We start from the raw sequence: 7,417 nt of genomic DNA on the forward strand, positions 1-7,417 counted from the left end.
AGACCAGGCTGGCCTCGAACTCAGAAATCCGCCTGCCTCTGCCTCCCAAGTGCTGGGATTAAAGGCGTGCGCCACCACGCCCGGCGAGAGCCACTGTCTTAAAGGAAATGAAAAAGGGAAAAAAAAAAGGCAGAATCTCTGCCGTGCAAAACCCCTATGACACAGCTTCCTTCTCTGGCTGCATCTTCTGCGCCGTTCCTAGTTTTTTGCACTTCCAGTTTATCTGCCTAGAATTCTTCCACCAGAGAGGGACTTGACCAAGATTCTGGCTAGCAGAAAATGGATTTGAACCAGGTTCTCATCATGGAGTCCATTTTCCCAGTGCTCCCAGCAGAGCTGTTTGTTTTTACTCTAGACTGACCTGACCATAAGGCTTAGGTGTCAGCAGGAGAGAAATCACAGAACTCAACCTGTCTCTGCCCTCCTGGGCTCCTGCAGTGTCCCAATGACCCCCACAGTGAGCCACTGGTCACCTGGCAAGGCCAGGACTGGTCTCTGACCAGATTGCAAGTGCCTCTGAGCACACAGCTGCCTCGGAGAAAGCATCTGCAGGCACTGGACTGTTCCAGAAACTGAGGGCCTCCCCTCCAGACCAGTCATTTTGACTATTGGCTCATGTGTCCCCAACAAACCCCCAGACACACTGCATGCTCTCTGTGCTTTTCATCAAAAAGGCCACCATCGAAGGTCTCTCCCTCACAGGGACCAGCAAGGCTTCGAAGTCAAAGGAATACCAGCATTGGCCTTCCTTTTCTCTAACCACCTGACCTTCCTCACCAGCCCTGAACCTTTTTTTTACATCTTTTTACTGGTCCCTCAATCCATCTACCTGGCCCTTTGGATACTTAGCCTCTGATCTACTTAGTCCTTCATTCCCCTGCTCAGCCCTCCCATGTCCTTCTGTCAGTCCTTTCACATGGCTCAGGCCAGCCTCCCACCTGTCCATCACTACCTGCCCCACTTCTACCTACCCACTTATTACCTGCATCCACCCATGCATCCTACCAACTGGACCATACTGACTGAGCCCTGGCTTCGTTTCCGGAGAAGGGGAAGTGGATGTTTTGGCGGAGTGAGGGATTTATTCTCACATCCAACCCACATGAACACACATTTTGCAAATTCCATTTGGAGCTCCATCAGGCAAATTCAGCTGTCACAATTTCCCAGGAAATTATAGGTGTAGGGAAAGACCATCTGGCCCGCCCTAGAGATGGAGCACGCTTTGCCTTGCTGGGTGATGGGTGTGGGTGCTCTTGCTTTCCTTTGAAAAGACAAAATGGAGACTTTTCACTGCTAGTTGCTTCAAATTCAGATTTAAGCCAAAGGCCACAGTCTAGAGACTGACCACTTCACTGAGGTCTCTGAAATCTTGCTGCAACACAGTCATGACTTGGGCACCTGCCGATGACTGTGCAAAACCTGAGGACAGCTCCCCCTGGGGCTTGTCATGAGGCTTTTGAGGCTTCTGAGAAGACCCTATCAGTCTTAAGAGAGCACTGGGGCCAGGACACTGTTCAGCTCTCCGTGTGAGGCTCAGAGGCAGAGTTGGGGTGGCTCTGATTTCCACAGGAGCCCTCATCACAAAGCCACAAGCCACCCGGATACTAGGTAAATGGAGCTGGTCCAGTCGCACTCCCTTTGGCTACATGTGAATAACAAGCACTAAACATGTTTCCAGACAGGCTCAGTGGACCACGGTGGCTGCTGGAAATGTTGGCTCTTAGTAAAATGAAGTTGATACCCACAGTGTGACGAGCACAGCTGTGAAAAACCTGTCGTGCTGCTTCCCACCCTCATCAGAGCCTGAAACCTTTCTTCCAACCCAGAGGACACTGGGTCCTTCCACTCACCTCCAGCCATGTCACCTCGAAGACAGCACAGCCAAAGGAATGTGCCAACCCCACCTGCTCCAACACCTCCCTAATAGGACACAAACAAGTGTCCCAACCAGTATTTGTCACCCAAGAAGAGATTTGTATCCCTTAAATGTAGCCCCCAACCTCTACCCACCTATTGCTCTGGCAAGCCCCCTTTTTTCAAAAAAAAGTTGTTTTTTCTGTTTTTTGTTTGTTTGTTTTTGTAAATGTGCATTGGTGTTTTCCCTGCATGTGTGTTTGGAGGGGCCAGATCCCTTGAAATTGGCACTCCCGACAGTTTATGTGGGTGGTGGGATTTGAACCCAGGTCCTCTGGAAGACCAGCCAGCACTCTTAAGCCCTGAGTCATCTCTGCAGCCCCTTTGGATATACTTATCATAGACACTTCATATAGCTGCAATCACACCACTTGTGGCCTTTAGTGCCTGTTTGTTTGTTTGTTTGTTTGTTTGTTTGTTTGTTTTTCATCCTGAATATAACTGAGGTTTGTTTCTGGACTCACATCACATTCTTCACTCTGTACGCTTTTTGTCCCTTTCTATGGCTGACCAGCAAGCAATTCATTTGTGAGCCTTAATGACACATAGTTTAATCCAGCATGTCTGAGACTGTCATCCTGATGTCTAATCAGCATTACATCTAATTAAAAAGACTTCACATCCTTCTCTTATCTTCAAAATATAGGGTCTGTCTTCCACATACAGCCCATTTCCATCTGAACCCTGCATTCCCCTGAGAAGCGTTTGATCTAAATATATTTAGGCTTCATAAAACTCACAGTTGAAAAAGATTTTCATGCTCAAGCTGTTTCAAATACACTTAGAAGTTTACCAGAAATAGAATTCAGTATTGATTTCTAAATTAATTAAACTGAACAGAGGGTTGACTGGAGTCTGGGAAATGTATGTGTCTCCTTAAGCCCATCAGGACTGACAGGACCGTTTCCTTTGTGCCTTAAGTGGAGGTGCTGTGATGTCCGCGGGCTATGGAGCCACCTCTACCCTGTTCTCCCTGCACCCAGCACCATGTCTGGCATGAGTTCTTGACTCCACTCACTACCTACCCACCCACTCACTCCCTGTCTACCTGCTTACCCCACCCATCTACCCAGATACACATCCACTTATTTGCTCTGCATCCACACACCCACCCGTTTGTCCATCACTTCCTCCTCAGCCACCTACCTACCCACCCATCCATCCCACTCACTCAACTACCTCCCCACCACTCACACACCCACTGCCCTGCTTAGGTTTCCTTTTTGTTTTGTTGGCTTAATACAAAGTAGACATCTGAAAAGAGGAAGCCTCAGTTGAGAAGATTTCCCCACCTGATTAGCCTGTGCACCTGTGCACAAACCTATGTGGGCTTTTTTTTTTTTTTTTTTTTTTGATTGATTGATGTCTGCAGGGCCAGCCTATAAGGGGGAAGTGCCACCCTGGTCAGGTACTTCTGAATTATATAAAAAAGCAGGCAGCCAGGAATGGATACACATGCTTTTAATTCCAGCATTTAGCAGGCAGAAGCAGACAAATCTACATAAATTCAAGGCCAGCCTGGTCTACAAAGAAAGTTCCAGGATAGTCAGGACTGACTACACAGAAAACCCCTGTCTAAAAATGGAAAGAGAGAGAGAGAGAGAGAGAGAGAGAGAGAGAGAGAGAGAGAGAGAGAGAGAGAGAACAAACAAGAGAAAAGAAAAGGGCTAGAGAGTTGGCTCAACAATTAAGAGCACTGGCTGCTCTTCCAGAGGCCCTGAGTTCAATTCCCAGCAACCACATGGTGGCTTACAGCCATCTGTAATGAAATTTGATGGCCTCTTCTGGTGTGTCTGCAGACAGCTCCAATGTACTCACATACATAAAATAAATAAATAATTCTTTTTTAAAAAAGAAAAAGAAAGAAAAGAAAAGACTGGAGAGGTGACTCATCAGTTAAGAGTACTGACTGCTCTTCCAAAGGTCCTGAGTTCAAATCCCAGCAACCACATGGTGGCTCACAACCATTCGTAATGAGATCCAATGCCCTCTTCTGGTGTGTCTGAAGACAGCAATAGTGTACTTACATATAATAAGTCAATCAATCAATCTTTGGGTCAGAGGGAGTGGGGCCAGAGCAAGAAGGAAAAGAAAAGAAAAGAAAAGAAAAGAAAAGAAAAGAAAAGAAAAGAAAAGAAAAGAAAAAAGAAAAGAGAAGAAAAGGAAGAGAATAGGCTGAGCAAGCTATGGAGTAAACCTTCCCAACCAAGTTGATTTTTTTTGTTTTTGTTTTTGTTTTTTCGAGACAGGGTTTCTCTGTGTAGCCCTGGCTGTCCTGGAACTCACTCTGTAGACTAGGCTGGCCTTGAACTCAGAAATCCGCCTGCCTCTGCCTCCCGAGTGCTGGGATTAAAGGTATGCGCCGCCACCACCCGGCTTCCAAGTTGATTTTTGTCATGTTTTATCACAGCAAGAAAAATCCTAAGACACATAGCTATCTAGATATCTGTCTGTCCACTCATCTACCCACTCTCCCACACATTCCTCCACCCATCACCTACCCATCTAGAAAATATTTCACAGTAACACACACACACACACACACAACTTGGAGCGATATAGTAAGACAAGGTTATGATTGTCAGAATCAAACAGGAAGTATCATGTTCAGGGACAGAAGAAGCTGCCCCTTCCTGGCCTCTTGCCTCCTGCGTGGCGTGGTCTGAGCAGATCTCAGCCTCTATAGATATATATCTCCTCTTTGCCTGGTCTCTCTCACCCCCATCTGATGCAACATGACAAACTGCCCCCAAGTCTGGCAGAGGTCCCCCACTGCTGAATGAATTTCCAAAGGCCACAAGCTCAGCTGGCTCTACTGAGGGAGACAGCCAGGTCTTGGCTCCTGTCTGGAAATGGATAAGGGTCTGACTATAGCTTCTGCTGGGCCAGGGGCAGAGCTCTGGCATGGGTGTGATCCCAGATCCCTGTATAATGATAAGAACTGAAGCCAGGCATGGTAGCTCATGCCTTCCCTTAATCCCAGCACTTCAGAGGCAGAGGCAAGATCTCTGTGAGTTCAAAGGCAACCTGGTCCATAGAGTGAGTTCCAGGACAGCCAGAGCTACATAGACAGATTCAGTTTCAAGAAAGAGAGAGAGAGAGAGAGAGAGGAAGAGGAGGAAGAGGAGAAGAAGAAGAAGAGGAGGAGGAGGAAGAGGAGGGGGAGAAGGAGGAGGAGGAAGAGAAAGAGAAAGAGAAAAGAAAACTGAGCCAGATAAAAAGAGGCCCCAAAGGGTGACCTCCTAAGACATGGAACCCCTTAAGAGGACCAGTGAGGTTTGGCCTCCCTAGCTTAAGCTTGGGGTCACTCACAGGTGGGTCAGGCCATGACTAGGGCTCTCCTACCCTCTCTAAGCCCTTGGGCAAGCCATCATTCCCCACCTTACATGTCTGTTAGGGGCCAGGGGCCTTCATGCAGCTGGAGGCAAGAAGGTAGGTGGGGTCCTGGGCGTCTGAGAAGGAGGCACTTTCCCAGCATCAGAGGGATGAGGTAACTATGTGGCAGGATGTAGTGAGAGCTGTGAGAGCTGTAGTATTTCAGATGCTGCCTGGAAGGGTGACATCAGGCCAGTGCTAATGAATGACTGGGTTAGGAGCTGTGCTAGAGGAGGAAGGCAATGAATGAGTGATCCAGCAGTGATTCCGGAGGCAGGAGATGCGGAGTACTGAGGGCTCTGTTGTTGGGATCACAGCATGGAAGGTCTTTGTTCCCACAGATCCCACAGAGAAACCAGTCATGTTAGTCACACGGGATTGTCATTCCATCCAGAAAGCTGGCAACTGGAGGTGATTAACAGCCTGGTGATCTGCATTGTCTGTTGAGCCAGACCATATCAGGCTCTTACAACTAGGACAGAGGCTGGCTAGCGATCTAAGTGACCCTTACATTAGCTGTATAGCCAGAGGCTCCCCCAGGCTGCCCCAACCAGGATCCAAGGTGGCTAACAGCCCAGGTGACCTCTATGCTCTCTGTATGACCAAGACCAGGCCAGACCCTTCCTTAGGCTCTCAAGCTAGTACAGGTAGCCTATCTCGCCTATCTCTAGAACCCATCTTCTTGGGGAAAATGGCATGTACCCTGAGTTTCGATGCAATTATGCTCCCTTGTCCATCAGGGATTGGATTACATCAGGAAACTTTCCCCCAAATGGTACTGTTTTAAACACACTGACAGCGAGCCGCCTGGCCTCAGACTCCCCACGTCTGATCCAGGTTGATGAAGTCAATCTGAACCGAGTTTTCATTCTCTCCTCAGCTAGCTTCCCAGCTGTGACCGCCCACCCTCAGGGTCCCCCTCACTCCATTGGGCTGAGTTCTCCAGCACTGCTTCTCTTACAGGCTGAGGCTGGGTACCTAGGGCAATGCAGACATCCTGACCCCTGATCCAGTAAAACCACAGGTTGGGGCTAGAGGTGGAAAGATGGTTCATCAGCTAAGAAAACTGACCTGCTCTCCCAGAGACCCCCAGTCAGATTCCCATGATGGGACCCGCAGGATGGCTCACAGCCATCTATAGCTCCAGTCCCAAGGGATCCCACACCTCCTTCTGAAGAAACCAGGCATGCACGTGGCAGACTGATACATATATGCAGGCAAAACACCCATACACATATAAATAAATAAATAAATAAATAAATAAATAAATAAATCTCAGAGGGACAAACAGTGGCAACTTCTCCCTGATAAAGCCTGGCAGTCAGGCAAGAGGGCCACACAGACGCAGCCTCGGGCTGGCAGACAACACTGAAGCTGTGTGAGCCTGGCCACAAATGGGCCATCTACGTGAATCTTCCCTCAGCCAAGGGTCAGGGAACAGCACACACAGAAGAGTGGGCAAAGGCATGGAAGAGCTGGAAGAGAGCTGTAGAATGTTGTCTGCTGTGAGACAGCTGTCGCACACAGCAGCTCACAGCAGCTGTTGTTGTCTGCAAAAGACCTGCAGAAGATCAAGCCAGTCAAAAGTCCAGCATGGGTGGGGCAGGGACTCCGGAAGCTTCACTCCTAACAAAAAAGCTCTTGGCAGCTGACAGTTTCTGAGAGAGGGAGAGTCACTTTTCCTTGGGGATGTGGGCCCTGGTAGGCTGTCCGTGCCCCAGTGGATAACCTCATGTGTGTATACGGCCAGCACTAATTAGACTCAAAGTGCTATTAACAGTAACAATTGCTGGGCAAGGTGGTGCACTCCCAGCGTTTGGGAGACCGAGGCAAGAGGATCTCTGTGAATTAGAAGCCAGCTGGGTCTATATAAGGAGTTCCAGGCCAGCCAGGATTACATAGTGAGACCTTGTCTCAGAACAAAAACAAATAACAACAAGACAACAACAAATTAATAATAATAATGGGACATGAAATCAAGAGGGAGACAGGATCCTAGAGAAGAGTTGGAGGGAGTTAGTAGAGGTTTGATAAGATCAAAAAAACCATTGTATACATACATTAAAATTTCAAAAGTTGGGCTGGTGAGATGGCTCAGTGGGTAAGAGCACCCGACTGCTCTTCC

Source organism: Mus caroli, chromosome 2, assembly GCF_900094665.2.
Source record: "Mus caroli chromosome 2, CAROLI_EIJ_v1.1, whole genome shotgun sequence".
Classification (NCBI taxonomy): Eukaryota; Metazoa; Chordata; class Mammalia; order Rodentia; family Muridae; genus Mus; species Mus caroli.